At 42.6% G+C, this 15,805-nt stretch overlaps 1 protein-coding gene across 1 annotated transcript in view; it reads right to left on the bottom strand.

Annotated features, from left to right (window-relative positions):
• CDAN1 (codanin 1) overlaps window positions 1-15,805 on the bottom strand; it is a gene marked incomplete in the record, with an annotated part of 1,645,523 nt that overhangs the window by 677,143 nt on the left and 952,575 nt on the right.

The raw sequence follows: 15,805 nt of genomic DNA, 5'->3' as shown, positions 1-15,805 counted from the left end.
GCTCAGGGTCAGGGTCATACCTGCCTGGGCTACATAATCAGAGAGCTCCTCTATGTCTCTTTTCATGTAGTCCAGGGAGGTACGTCTCAGGTCGTTCACACCAGCATGGACAATGACTGTGTCATATTTGTACTTGCAGTGGAGTGACCCGAGTGCTTGTGTTATGTGGCGGATTCTAGCGCCCGATAGGCAGCTTACTGTGACCCTCTCCTTGTTCAGCCTGGTGAGTGGGACGTCAGTGTGTCTGACTATGGAGTCACCTATGACAAGTATGTTTGGTGTTGTATTTGGCCTTAAGGGCTGTGACTGCTTTGCACACTGATTTTGTGGTTTATGTGTTGCTTGTGGGGTGTCTTGAGGTAGCAGTTGTTTGGGTGTCTGCTTTGGAGGCCTCTGCTGTTTAGGTAAATTTTTACTCAGAGCCTCCGAGTATGTCTTTGTGTGTTTATGTGTTTGATTCAGTGGTGTGGTAGCATTATGTGAGGCTGGTTTTGTGGTGTGTGAAGTTGCCTTCTCCTCCTGTCTGGTCTTGCCAGTCCTGAGTTGAGAGAGCTCAGCCTCCAGTTTGGCTAACAGCTGCATCTCTCGCAAGTATTTGTGTTATGTGAGAGGAGGAGAGGGTTGTCTGTGTACATGAGGCAGTTATAACATTGCCTCATGATTCCCAGATTCACCAGCTGGACCGGAGAGGAGATTGATAACTGCCCTTTGGACATGCTAGAATAATATTGGGAATTCCTTAATAATTGAAAACAAGGGCCAGTGGGGAGTGAGGGTGTAGTGCTTTTAATTTTTAGTGCTGACTTATATAATTGCTTCAGGTGAAGGAAAAATGTAGAGAGGTTAATGGACTGATTTAGGGATAACTCATTAACCACCTTGGGCATGAAGGAGGGGTTAGTGCAGAGGGAAGCCCTACCTTTATGAAAGACACGTGTCATTTTAGATTCTCTTATGTAATGAATACTTCACTTTTATTGGTCTCTATATCAAATTAATTTTTTAAAATATGTTTTCTTATGTACTATTTTTTGGTTACAATTTTATAACAATGCTGTAGTGGAGCTTTTCTCCCTGGGCCTCTACAAAAAATGGACATATATCCAGTTAGACCAGCCCGGTCAACAAATGTAAAATAAAAAAAAAAAAAAAAAGACAGTGAAGGGAGGACTGGACATCAGGGCTTGTAACTCTGAGACCCTTCCAGCAGAGGTAATGGCCACTAACAAAACAGTCTTCCAGGTACAATGTTGTAGGGAAGAGGAGCTTGCTGGTTCAAAAGATCCCAGTGTAAGTTTCTCCAGCAAAAACTGAGATCCCAAGGAGGAGGTATTGGTTTCCTCGGTGGACTGATATGAAGGATGCCTTTAGGGAACAGTTTTACCTCTAACCTACAAGCCAAAGGTGGACTCATAGGCAGACAAGCAGATAATGGCTGAAAGATGAGCCTTCACCGAAGAGTAGGACAACCCAGCCCTCATCAATTCACACAGATAGGCCAAGAACCGGGCCATCAACTAACAGTGGTTTTAGGTCCTTTTTATGACACCAGATAGAAAACCTTTTCCATCTGGAAATGTAGGATTTCCTAGTTGTGGGTTTTCTGGCCACCTGTAAAACTTTTAGCACATCCTCAGAAAAAAAGTGCCTGTAAGGGATTAAAACCCTATCACCCATAGCGTCAGATTCAGAGTTGACAGTTGTGGATGTACTAGTGTCCCCTTGTCTTGTGTGAATAAGTCCATCCTGTGACGATTGCCCCTGGCTAGGTGCAGAAGGGGGAACCAGTGCTGCCTTGGCCAAAAGGGAGTCACCAACAATATTTTTTGGCTGATCCTGCTGAGTCTTCAGTAGGACCTTCTGTAAAAGAGGCAACGGGTGGAAAGCATACAGAAACATCCCCTTCCATGGGAAAGGGAGAGTGTTCACCTTCCACACCAGGGGATGTGGGACCCTGGCACAAAATTTTGGAAGTTGTCTGTTCATGGAAGAGACAAATAGATCTACCTGAGGCATACCCCAATGATGGATTAGGTCCAGAAACACATCCCTGTGCAACACCCATTTGTGGGATTGGGTCAAGGACCTGCTTATACAGTCTGCCACTGCATTCTGGGCTGAGAGAAGATAAACAGTCTATAAGGAGGATTTGGCTTTTTAAGGCTAATTCCCAGGCGAGTAGGGCTAGACTTCATAGAATGTAAGACTTCGTCCCCCCCCCCCTGCTTGTTGATGTACCAGAGAGCTGTGGTGCTGTCTGTGAACCACCTCAGGACTCCTGCAACAAGATTATTTTTGAAGACTTGCAGTGCCAATACCAGTGCCCTCATTTCCTTTACACCGATATGTTCTTGGGCCTGCTTGGGAGACCAAACAACTCTGACCCTCCAGACTTGGAGAGTTGCACCCCAACGTGTGTCTGAAGCACCTGTGAATAACTCTAGGGAAGGAAGGGGTGGCTGTAGAGAGGTAGGCCAGGGTTTATGTTTACCTGGTGGATCCACCATTCTAGTTCCCTTTTTAAGCAAGGCAGGAGTGGAATCAGGAACTCTAATGGATACAAGTGTTACTTCCACACAGTTCTTAGATACCACTGCAACATCCTCATGTGTAGTATTGTTAAGCGGATCATGGGGATAGTGGATGCCATGCACCCCAAGAGACGAAGTCAGTCCCTAGCTGTCAAGAACTGGAGAGGAAGAATGCTCCCAAAATAGGAAGTCGGGAACAAAACTTTCTCCATTGGGAGACTGGCTAGCATTTTGTCTGTTTGTATTCTGCATCCCAGAAAAATTTGATCTTGCGAAGGGATGAGGGAAGGCTTCTAGACGTTTATAGTGAACCCCAAGCTCTGTAGAAGTGCAATAGTGAAGGAAAGGTTTGCCTGAAGTAGTTCTGGACACTGAATCTGAATCAGAAGGTTGTCTAGATAAGGGAAGATTTGAATTCCCTGCATTCGGCAAAATGCTATTAACAGGGGCAAAGCACTTTGTGAAAATCCTTGGTGCCACAGAGAGACCAATGGGCATAGCACAAAACTGAAAATGCAAGGAAGCTACAGAAAAACACAAAAACTTCCAGAACATTGGGTGGATGGAAATATGAAGACAGGCATCTTTTATATCCAGGGACACCATGAACCCCTGTGGAAGAATAACAGAGAGGAGGGAGGGTTGAGTCAACATACAGAAAGAAGGGACTTTGAGAAAGGTGTTTAAATGGGAAAGGTCCAGAATGGGTCTCCAAGGTCCATTCTTTTGGGGACCAAGAACATCCCGAAGTAAAATCCCTTTCTTTGCTGGGAAGCGGGAACCTCTCTGATAGTTCCCCAAGAGATCAGATCTCTGATGACTTGAGGAAAGAAGCTCAACTGATCTTTGGGGGGGGGGGGGTGGAATCCCTCTGCATGAGGGGAATTTTTCCCAAATCATGAAGTATCCTTTTTTGATTATGGAAAGTACCCAAGAGTCCTGGGTAATCAGTTTCCAAGCCACAAGAGACAGACTGAGACGATGAGACAAGGGAGTGGATGATCCTTGTGGCTGCTAGTCACAGACTACCTGGCTTGGGTTGGGACTGAAAGGACTGTTTGTAGGCAGAGGTGGAAGAAGCATACTTAGATGAGACTAGTTTTCTAGGTCCCCTCTTACTTTTGGAAAAAGATGATGACAGAGAAGGTTTCCTAATAAAGGCAGTCTTAGCTGGATAATTTCTTTGAAACTGTGGAACTGGAGAAACAAGAATGTGTTTAAGGATAGTGTAGCTCCTTTCCTTTCTCCTGAAGAGACTTGAGTTCTGTTGCTGAACTCTCAAACGACTTTGTTATCCAAAGGTGCATCCAGCAATTTTGCCTTGAAATCTTCAGGCAGAGGCTGTAGCCTAAGCCAAGAGTATCTTCTCAGAACAGACCCAGAAGCAGCTGCCCCAGCAGAGGCATCAGCAGCATCATAACTGCACTTGGAGTGCCTAGTCCCTTGTGCAGAGAATTAAGAATAGATGCCAGTTTTGATTTTGATGGGGAATCAGGGATGTCTGCCAACATTTTCCCTGCATCTGCCAGAAGGGCCAAGGAGTACTTTGCCATGTGGGTCTGATAATTAATTAATTAATAAATTGGGACATCTCACTGGATGACAGTTCACCTATTTTAAGTTTGTTCTTTCACTGTACTCCATTAAGGGATCTAGGAGACATGCAACATCATCTCCTGTTTTTTTTTTTTTTTTAATTATAACTGTCTACACTTCTATTTAATATTGTATTCCCTTTTAAAGTATTAGCTACTTCTGCTTCAAGACCAAAAGTCTCTCTTTCATTTGTAGTCTTAATCTCTGTACACCTCTGTGGTAATGCTGTCTTTTCAATTAAATCAAGATCACTCTCTGGTACACATTTGCCCTTTTCCCATATTTTCCTTTTCCCTCCTCTCTGATTTTCGCCTCATTACTTCCCACGCTATCTTTAGGTGAATACTGTTCGGTAAGATCTGAACAGTTAATATAATTTTAACAACTTTCTAACATCACTTAAGACATGGGTAAACCTAAACAGAAATGAAAACAAATCATATTAACACTTTTTCGATTTACATACAATACATACAATATATATATATATATATATATATATATATATATATATATATATATATATATATATATATATATATATCACATTTTTTGTAGATATCTGTTCAACATTTCATGAACAGCCAAATTCCTGGCTTTCTTTAAACTTCACTCCTCCTCATCTTGGACATTCTGCATGCATTGTTCCCAAAATTTCCATTTATTTCTATGTAATTTGCTCTTTTCCCTTTTCTAAAGATCCCTCTTGCAGTTCCTTTGTCTCTTTTACAATATTCGATAGTGAGTATACAGTTGGTTAAGTTGGCAGCCAACAGAATTAAACTTGAGCCTTACTGTGTCTAGGCAATTTAGCTCCTGTATCCAAATTCAAAAACAAGAAACATTTCCTTAGTTACAGTCATTTGCTCACCCAATATTTCTTACAGAGTACTCTGCAGGGAATCTTTAAAAATCTGCCAATTTACTGCACACCCAAAAAGTACAGTTGTGTAAAATCTTACCATAACAGTAGATGTCTATCTCCTCACTGCTGCAATATTCTTTACAATAGGGACCCCCTGCCAAGGGTAGCCCGATGTCCAGCCAGTATACAAAAACCTTTAGTTTGTAATGGATACACTGTACATCACACGTATGCTCCCTGCACAGGGTATAGAGCATAAAGGTGACATCTGGACGTACCAGCCTCAGAACTAAAAAGCCCCAGTGGGAACGGCAGACCAAGCATACCAATAGATAACAAACATATCCAGCTGGAAAAAAGACCAGGAGGAGGGGGGGGGGGATACTGCAACAGTGAAGGACATCTACTGTTACAATAAGATTTTACACAACTGTACTCTTGTTCTTCAATATAACTGTTGCAGTATTCTTTAAAATAGGGACAGTGCAACAGGTCAGGAAGAAGATAGGGGGGAGGAGGAAGGGCCAGCACAGCCCTCTAGGAAGCCATGGAGAATGGCTGTAACAAAAACATCTCTGGCCCTTTAAGTCCCTTCCAACTTAAAGTGCTTGGTAAAGGTATGTAGAGAAGTCCAAGCAGTTGCACCAAGAATAGAATTAGTATCCAACCCCTTGAAAAAAACACCAGAAGAAGCCACAGCCCTTGTAGAATTTGCCTTAGAAGGAGGAAGGCTCTTCCCATGAAAGAATAACTAAGAAATGGCTTTACATGTCCAATAAGAAATGGTTTGCTTGGAAACAAACAAACCTAAAAACCTAGGATGAAAAGAAATAAAAAAAAGCTGTTCAGATTTACAAAAAGCTTTCATCTTATCCAAATAACATCAGAGTTGTCTATGCAAATCCAAGGTGTGCAGACTGAGGAGAAGGGACAAAAGTGGGCAAATTAATAGACTGACAGAGACAACTCATTAATCACCTTGGGCATAAAATAAGGATTAGCATGAAGAGACACCCTGTCCTTATGAAAAAACATAAAAGGAGGAACAGCCCCACAAAGGGGCTTGCAGCTCAGACACCAGTCTGGCAGAAGTAAGGGCCAAAAGAAAAACAGTCTTACAAGAACAATGCTGTCAGGAAGCTGAAGCAGCAGGCTCAAAAGGCGCCCGAGTCATTTTTTCTAAAACAAAAATAAAGTTAGAGAAAGGAGGAACAAGTATTATGGGAGGTCTAAAGTGAAAGATGACTTTAAGAAATTGTTTGGCCTCAAATCTAGAGGCTAAAGCTGGAGTCTAAGGCACACAACAAGAGATAGCTAATAGGTGGGCCCTAACAGAAGAATATGCCAACCCAGCATTGACCAGTTCACACAAGTAAGAGAGAAGCAAACGAACATCCACATGAAGTGGATCCAAGTTACGAGAAATACACCCAACAGAAAACTTCTTCCATTTGAATAAGTAAGACTTCATAGTAGTGGATTTCCTAGCCTTATGCAGGACCTGAAGCACTTACTCAGTAAAAAAAGGTGTCTATAGGGTATCAAAACCCTATCACCTACAATGTCAATTGAAGAGTGGAGAGGTGGGGATGGATGAAGGATCCCTTACCTTGTGCGAACAGGTCCACTCTGTGAGGTAACTTTTGATGATTGCCCTTGGCAAGATGCAGAAGAGGAGGGGAACCAATGCTGTCTAGGCCAAAAGGGAGTAACCAGCAAGATTTTGGGAGCATCCTGTTTTACCTTAAACAGGAATTTTGAAAGGAGAGGAAGGTGAGGGAAGCATAAAGAAACATCCCCTTCCAAGAAGAGAGGGCATACACCTTTCAAGCCAGAGGACATGGGGGTCTGGCACAAAATAGAGGAATTTGTCTGTTCAGAGGGTAGACAAATAGATATACTTGAGGAGTACCCTACTGGTGGACAATGTCCAGAAACACATCCTTGTGAAGCATCCACCAGTGGGATGAGGTTAAGGACCTGCTCAGAGAATTCTCCCTATGTTCTGATCAGAGGGAATGTAAACTGCCTGAAGGGTCACTTGATACGGAATAACTAGCTCCCAAACCAGAAAAGCTAGTCTGCAAAGGAGATAAGACCTTGCCCCTCTTTGCTTGTTGACATACCACATCATTGTGGCACTGTCTATGAGAATCTTGTAGGGTCCTGGAAGGTTAAGAGAATAAAAAGCCTGAAGAGCCAGTAAAAAAGCTTTCATCGATTTGGTCACGTCAACAAAAGACAGACTACATCAATGTCACATGTCCTGCACCTTCAGAGTGCCGAAGGAGGGCCCCATCCCAAGTCCGAGGCATCTGTGAAATGGTCTTGAGGGGGGAGGAGAGTGGAGGATGAAAAAGAAGGTCTGGGTTGAGGGACAATTGATGCATCTACCACTGAAGTTCCAACTTGAATCATGGAAAAACAGGGATGAGAATGTTGAAGCCAAACTGACTTTAGAAACCGCTGGTGCCTTCTCCTGGGGAGCATATAGGTCTCCAGGTGCCTTCTTTCCTGGGGACCAAACATTCTGAAATAAAACTCCTCCCCCCTTTGAGGAATTGGAATTTCCTGAACAGTTACCAGAGCCAACATGCCCTGAAGCACCTCTGGAAAAAAGGGCAGTTACTCTTGAAGAAGCTGAGGAATGCCCAAAAAAAGGGGAAGAGATTTCTAAACCATGTAATAACCTTGTTGAATTATGGGAAGAATCCAGGAGTCTTGGGTGATCTGTAGCCAAATAATAAGGGACAGTGAGAGACAGAGAAAGAGGAATGTGACTGAGAGGAACATAGCAAGGATAGTCAGATAGTACCTGGTTTGTCAGGAAAAGGAGGCTTCTGAGTAGGAGTTTGAGTAGCCTTAACAGGGGGAGTTACTCCTACCACTCTTATCTCTGGGGGAGGATGAGACTGTCTACAGACAAAAGCAGGTTTATTAGGATAATTCCTCTGAAACTCATGTAAGGCCTTGCCCTTTTCTTGCAGGGACTTAAACAACTCTGCAGAGGCAGCACCAAACAAGTGCTTATTATCCAGAGAAGCATCCATAAGTTTTGCCTTAATATCATCAGGCAAAGGCTGAAGTCAGAGCCAGGAATACCTCCTCAAAACAGAACCAAAAGTAGCAGCCCTAGAGGAAACATTAGCTGCATTTGATGGAATGGCAAACTATTTGGGAGGATGTCCCTAACAAAGCAAGAGCAGAAGCCTTCCCGCCAGAATCAAGGCGATCAGAAATAGCTTGATAGGCTTAAGAGAGAAGAACCAGACCATATATAGTCATACATGTCTGACAGTCAACAGCTCTAAGGGCTAGGGTAGCAGAAATATGTACCTTCTTACCCAGCCTCTCCATAGCTCCTCTATCCTGATTAGATAGAAGCAACTTAACTTATAGAGCTGATCAAAAGCAACTGACACCAAGAGGGGTCAGCAGAGGGACACTTACAAATTTGTAATCATCAAGCACTTCATAAAACCTATCAGGTTTCTTGGGAGCAGTGGGCTGGGAATCAGGAGCCTGAGAAGCAGTGGAAAAAGCATCCAGCAAAGCAGCAAGAACTGGAGTAACAGCAGGGGGTCTATGAGACTCCATTTGTAGAAGTTTACAGCATCTCTTCTGAACATCAGACACCAGAGTACAGTCCCATTTGAAAAATTCCATTATTCTGGAAATAGTATCACTAAAGGAAATTTCCTCAAAAGGAGAGAGTCAGGACTGATGGACTCTTCTTTCTCAGAACCAGAGTAACGTGGTGAAGGAATCTGGGAGGAATATAAGGGACTCCATCAGAATCAGCAGCACCCTCTTCAGAAGAATCTTGTGCCCTGGGTCTCAACAGGGGTAGAAGACCAGGGAGAAGCAGGAAAAGAAACACCTTCTGGAGGCTTAAGAGCCATAAGGGCATTAAAAAGGCCTTGAGTGAAGTTTTGCCATTCACTCTGGGGATCTTTTGAAGCAAGTAAAATATATTTAGTCTTCCGAATTTTTGAGTGGGACATCAGTCTTGAAAAATTTTGGAAGCTGTGATACCTGACGGCACTAAATTATGGTAGTCGAAAAAGTACAGTTGTGTAAACTTACCATAAATGTAGATGTTCGAGTGTATTCACTATTACAGTCATCACATTTGGGTAATCTGCTGGCAGGTTGACCTCAGTCGGCCTGATTAACAAAGTTTTGGGTCCTGCGTCGGTTGCTGTCCCTTCTTCAATGTCAGATCGTCAGGGGTATAAAACATGCAGCCGACGCCATTACATCAGTTTTTCTTGCCTCAGATATCAGGTGCCCCCCAAAAGGGGAGTAAAATATGTATACATAATTTAAAACCCAAAAATATACCTCCAAACCAACAGCAAATATACCAAAAAGGCTTTTAAGTGTAGTAAAAGAAAGGAGAGGCATAGTAAGAGAAAAACAGGGGGCTGGAGGGAGGGTAACCAGGACTAAAACAGTGAATACACTTGAACATCTACATTTATGGTAAGTGTACACAACTGTACTATGTTCTTCATGTTTCACTGTTGCAGTCATTACATTTGGGTAGATTCCCAAAGCTAAGGTTGGGAGGATGGATTTATACAGCATTAGGACCGGCTATGAATACATTGGCTTATCCATTTGGAAATGGTTTGCTTTGAGATAGCCTTTCACTCTGCCCCTGCAGCAAAATCTACCAGCAGTTGTTCAGATCTTCTGCGAGATTTAGTCCTTTCCAAGTAAAATCTAAGTTGTCTGTGTACATCCAATGAATGCAGAATTCACTCTTCCTTGTTCTGTCGATTGGGAAAGAATGTTGGCAAATGAATGGACTGATTAAGAGCAACAGTGGATACCACCTTGGGCATGAAGGATGGATTGGTCCTGAGTGACACCCTGTCCGTATGAAAGATGATGAAGGGCTCCACTGCCATAAGGCCTGTAATTCAGAAATCTTTCTAACCAAAGTGATTGCTAAAAGGAAGGCTGTTTTCCAGGAAAGAAATTTTAGGTCTGCAGTAGCAGCTGGCTCGAAAGGAGGTAGAGTGAGTTTCTCCAATCCAAAGTTAAGGTACCAGGCAGGGGTTGTAGCTCTCCTGGGTGGTCTCAAGTTTTTGGCCCCTCTGAGATACTGCTTTAGCAGAGGATGAGAAAAGAGGTGGGTTCTGTGTTGTAATGAGCTGAAATGGCTGAGGCATGGATTTTTATGGAAGAAAAAGACAGGCCCTTGTGAAGCATCTCAGTTAAGTATTGTAAAATCTGAGGTAAACTGGGCACTGCTGTGCTCATCCCTTGGGATTGATTCCAGGCACAGAATCTTTTCCATTTGTCAGCATAACATTTTCTAGTACTAGGTCTTCTCGCCTCCAAAATGACATCCATCACAGGTTTGCTGAGGGATGCTAACAGGGAATTTAAGTGATTAACCAAGCTGCAAGATTCAATGTTTGGAGCTGAGGGTGCAGAATTTGGTTGTTCTGCTGAGACAGTAAAGAAGGTGTCTGAGGCAGGTGCCATTGAGGAATTTGGTTGGCGAGGCCAGTCTTGAGCAATCAAAATCATTTTTGGTTTGTCCTGTTTGACTTTTAGCAGAACTTTGGAGAGCAGAGGCAGATGGGTAAAGGCATAGACTGATAGATTTTCCCAGCTGAAGGACAGAGCAACCACTTTCCAGGCTTTTTTGTGAGGAGTTCTTGTGCAAAATTTGTCCAACTGGTAGTTCTGGGGTGAGGCAAAAAGATCTATGTCTGGGCTCCCCAAATTGTTGAGCCTGCTGCTTCAGCTTCCTGACATGTTGAAAATCCGTGGTTCCAGTTTCCATTTGTGTAGGTCCATGAGATTTCTGCTTAGTTTGTCTGCCAAAATATTCTGGTTTCCTGGCAGGAATTGAGCTTGTAGTTGTATTTGATAGCTCAAGGCCGTGTTCCACAATGCCATGGCAAGTCTGCAGAGGGGGTAGGACTATGTACCCCCTTTGCTTGTTTATGTACCACATAAGTATGGTGTTGTCCGTCTTTACCATTAGCTGTCCTGGATGAAGGTAGTCATTGAAGGCTGTCAGTGCATTCTGTACAGCTAGCATTTCTTTTTGATTGATATGAAGGTGCATTTGATTTGGGCTCCATTTGCCCTGAATGCACTTCCCTGCCAGATGAGCCCCCCATGCATAGTCTGATGAGTCTGTAGTTAGGGTTTGGGTGGCAAGAGGTGGTGAGAATGGCAGTCTCTTGTTTTGGTGGCAGGCCTCTGCCCACCATAGGAACTCTAGTTGCAGGCAAGGTATGACAGGAATCATTGTTTCCAAGCTGTGACAATGTTGACTCCATAAACGTTTTAAGTCCCACTGAAGTTTCCTCATATGCAGTCTTGCATATGGAATTAGAAGAATGCAGGAAGCCATGAACCCCAAGGCTTGCAGTATTTGCCTTGCAAATAGCAGGGTTTTTGTGGCCACCTGTTTGAAGTAAGTCACCAATTGAATTTGCTTTTCTGGCGTAAGGAAAGCCATCTGGGCAGTTGTATTCAAGCTTGCACCCAGGAATGTAATTTTTTTGTGAGGTTACTAGTTGTGATTTCTTTTCGTTTATGGTGTACCCTAGACAAGTTAGAACCCTTTTTACAAATGCCAGATGTTTTAGAAGAATGGACTTGTTTTCTGCCTGAATTAGACAATCGTCCAGGTATGGATATATTTGAATATTTCTTTACCTGCAAAATGCAATTACTGGAGCCAGGCACTTTGTAAACACCCTGGGCGCAGTAGATAAGCCAAATGGCAGTGCAGAGAACTGATAATGCAAGTAGCCTGCTTTGAAGCGGAGGTATCTTCTGCAAGATTCCCTGATTGGAATATGCAGATAAGCCTCTTTTAAATCTAGAGTTGCCAACCAGGCATCTTTGCCTAGCATAGGAAGTAAATGGTGAAGAGTCATCATCTTGAAGTTTGGAATGTCCAGAAAGGTGTTTAGAGTAGACAGGTCCGGAACTGGACACCATGATTTGTGTTTTCTGGGTACCAGGAAAACTCTGGAATAGAAACCTTGGCCCTTTTCCTCTTCTGGTACTAGTTGAATAGCCCCCATGTTTAGGAGGGAAAGTACTTGTTTCTGAGCCTCTGACCTCTGATTTGGGGTTAGGTCTGGCCATCCATTTGGAGTTGGCAATGCGTGGAAATGAAACCTGTAACCCTGGGACACTATATTTAAAACCAATATGTCCTGGGTTAAAAGTTGCCAGTTTTTTGAATGAAGAGCCAGTTTTCCCCCCAAAGGGGCAGCTAATAGGCAAGTGCTAGGTAATATTAAAGGAAAGTCATTGAGACTGTTTACCATAGGGAGGTGTCTTGTTTATTTATTTATTTTACATTTGTTAACCGGGATGGCCCGACTGGATACATGTCCTTTTTCAGCGGAGGCCCGGGGAGAAAAGCTCCAACAGAGTTACATTGATAATTAGGTACAGTAAATGAGCTGAAAGAACTTAACAAAAACATAGGCTATTTACATACAAGAACAAGACTGCCATTACTATTTCTGAGATTACTACAAATGTAACATTAATAACATATTAGCAAGGACGGTAGGCAGTATAATGACAGAGTTAGACAGGATACATATTTCTTTATCACAGTATACAAAGTACTTATCATCTTAGCTAGTTGTTTATGTTTTAGTTAATGGCACAGAGCTAGTCTGGGTTTGAGCAAGGACATAGCCAGTGTGACTTGAAGTGGAGTTTTAGACTTTTTTGAATTGACTTAGAGAAGTTGCAAGCGTGATGTTATTTGGGAGAGAGTTCCATATTTTACCAGTGGTGTTGGCAAATAGCGCGTCACCACCTAGGTTGAGAGATTTAGTTGTTTGGACAAGGAGTCTGTTTGCTGAGCGAAGGCAGCTTAGATTGGAGTAGGGAGTCATTAAGTTTTTAGTGCTGGGGTATTCTCAGGTTGTTTAAGGATTTTGAAGGCCTCTATGAGTTGGGACTGGTGAAGAAGGTGTGAATTCTATCCATCCAAGCTTTTTCAGGTTAGTACAGTGGTGTGTTCTGTAGGGTAGGCCTGTAACTAACCTGGCAATGTGATTATAGCAGGATGAGAGCTTGGCCAGATCAGATTTGTTAAGGTGAGTGAGGACAGGAGAGGCATATAGTAGGGTAGAGAGAAGGTGTGAACGGGCTGTGGCTGCCCTGGCATTCGGGTAAGGAAGGCTTTAATTCTATATAGGGTCCCAAGTTTCTTGTTGACTGACTTAATGGCTTGGTTGATATGTATATCAAATCTGAGTTTATTGTCAATGTTTACTCCTAATAGCTTTGTATAGGTGTCTGGGGAGATGATGGTCCCATTATTTGATTTTATAGTGAAGTTTTCAGTCGGAGATCTATTGGTTGGGTAGAAGAGAAGTAACTTGGTTTTGTTTGGATTTAAGATCAGGAGATGGTTGGCAAGCCAGTTTTCGACTTTGGTGAAGCTATGTTGGGTGGTAGTTAGTAGATTTGCAAGAGAGGCATTGGAACATATTACAGTCGAGTCATCTGCATACTGAATGCAGGTGGCTTCAGGGATGACTGTTTGGATGTCGTTTATGAAGACTGAAAAGAGGAGAGGTCCTAATATGGAACCTTGAGGAACTCCTATGGTATTTGGCAGTAGGCAGGAGAGCTTGTTTTGCCACATTACTGCTTGTTGTCTCCCAGTGAGGTAAGCTTGAAGCCAGTCAAGGGCTGGAGTATCTAGATACAGGGTTTTTAAAGTATATAGAAGTAACTGATGGTTTACCATATCGAAGGCTTTCGATAGGTCCAGGAAGAGAGCGGAGGATATTTTTTTATTATTCTGGTTAAGATTAATGTTTTCAGTAAAAGAGAGGAGGGCAGTGGTTGTACTATGATGGGGTCTGAATCCATGTTGAGAGTCTGTGAGTAGTTTATTTTGGGTTAGATAGAGCATTAGTTGGTTGTGCATGCACTTTTCCATAATTTTGGCAAGTGGTGATAGTATGGCTATAGGTCTATAGTTGGATAGTTCTGTGGATGAACCCTCCTTTGTGGAGTGGAATAACATAGGATATTTTCCAAATTAAGGGGATTGAGGCCTCGGTTATGGTTCTGTTAATTAGGATTGAGATAGGGTAGGCTACGACATCTGCAGCAATTTGCAGGTATTCAGCCGGCAGAAGATCGGCTGAAAGGGTGGTTGGCTTCAGTTTTTTCAAAAGGGATCTGATAAAGGATGTGGACACTGGCTGGAAGTTAAGAGAGAGTGGTGAGTCGGGTATAGTGTTTATAGAAGTGTGGGGAGGAGAAAGTTGGTTAGCTAATGACTGGATGGTTTCTGTGAAGAAAGTATTGAATGAATTGGCTATATCTTCTTGGCTCTTGTCAGATAATGTTCCTGGGGTCGGAGTAGTGGATTTGCCTGGTTGGAGAAGTTTATTTATGCCTGCCCAGTACTTTTGAGGGTTATTCTGATGTTTATGTTGCAGATTGTAGAAGTAATTTTTCTTATCTAGTATGATGGCTTTTTAGTCTCATTTCTAAGTTGTTGGAATTTGATACGATCTAGGGGTAGTTTGGTAGTGCCATTTATCCCACGCTTTGTCTCTAGTTGTTATTTTGGTTTTGGTGTCTGTTGTTAGCCAGGGTGCTAGTTGAGTTTTAATTCTTATTGAGCGTTTAGGGGCATGCGAGTCAAGTATAGTAAGGAATGAATTGTTAAATGATGACACTGCCTCATCAAGGGGAAGGAACTGTAGTTTTGTCCAGTTACATGATTTGAGTTCAAGTTGAAATTTAGTTGGGTCAAAGTTTTTCTTGGATCTGATAGACCTATAAATAGGTAAGCTTGTACAATTAATTTTGTCTTTCATGATGTATGTGAGCAGATGATCACTAAGATCATTAGGGAGAGTTCCAGACATATAGTTCTGGGGATGACTGTTGGTGAGTATCCAGTCTAGTATACTCTCTTTTTGGTTATTGTTACCTGTACGTGTGGTAGATGATATTATCTGAGAGAATCCATGTAGGTTAACAGGGATGGGGTTGGACTGTGCTGTGCATTGGTTCCAGTCAATATTAACATAGCCCAGGACAATGGTTTCTTGAGGGTAGTTGTTGGCTATCCAATGTAGAATGACCTCTAGTGTTTCTACATTGTTCCCAGGGGGAATATAGGTGACAATTAGGTTAATGCCCTTATGATTATTTAGTAGAATTTTTAGAGCTAGTATTTCAGCGTTAGAGACCTGGGGTGGTTGTATAGGGTTAGTTATGATGTTAAGTGTGCTATTATATAAGACGGCTATTCCACCTCCTCTTTTCTTTACTCTATCTGCCCTAAGTATATTGGAAGCGGAGGCACCCCATTGCTTAGTTCTGAAAGACCCTTGAGACTGAAATCTGGTGCTTTTGGAATGTCTGGGTTTGGCTTGTGTGGCTCTGGAAGGGACTGGAAAGGACCAGTTCTTAGTAGGCCAGTGCCTACTAAATCTTGGAGGTTGTACTTGCAAGAAGTCATTCACAGTTTGCATAGATTTAGCTTTATCTTCCATCTTTTTTAAAACTTCTTCAGCCTTATTGCCAAACAGACCATCCTGCTGCAAAGGAGCATCAAACAATTTTGTTTTAACATGATCAGGCAGAGATTGCTTCTTAAGCCAAGCATGCCTTCTAAGAACAAGCCAGTAACAGCAGCCCTGCAAGAGGCCTCCAAAGAATCAAAACCACATTGCAAAGTATGTTTTCCAACTTGTTCAGCTGAGTGCAATAAATCCTGTAAGTCCTTATTTTACACACAGTCAGAAATCAACATCACTTTCTGTTTAAGCAGTCC

This window comes from Protopterus annectens, chromosome 6.part0 (genome assembly GCF_019279795.1).
Source record: "Protopterus annectens isolate FY-2018-M chromosome 6.part0, PAN1.0, whole genome shotgun sequence".
NCBI lineage: Eukaryota > Metazoa > Chordata > Ceratodontiformes > Protopteridae > Protopterus > Protopterus annectens.
The sequence above is the reverse complement of the archived record's forward strand: the minus strand, read 5'-3'. Positions and strand labels throughout refer to the sequence as shown.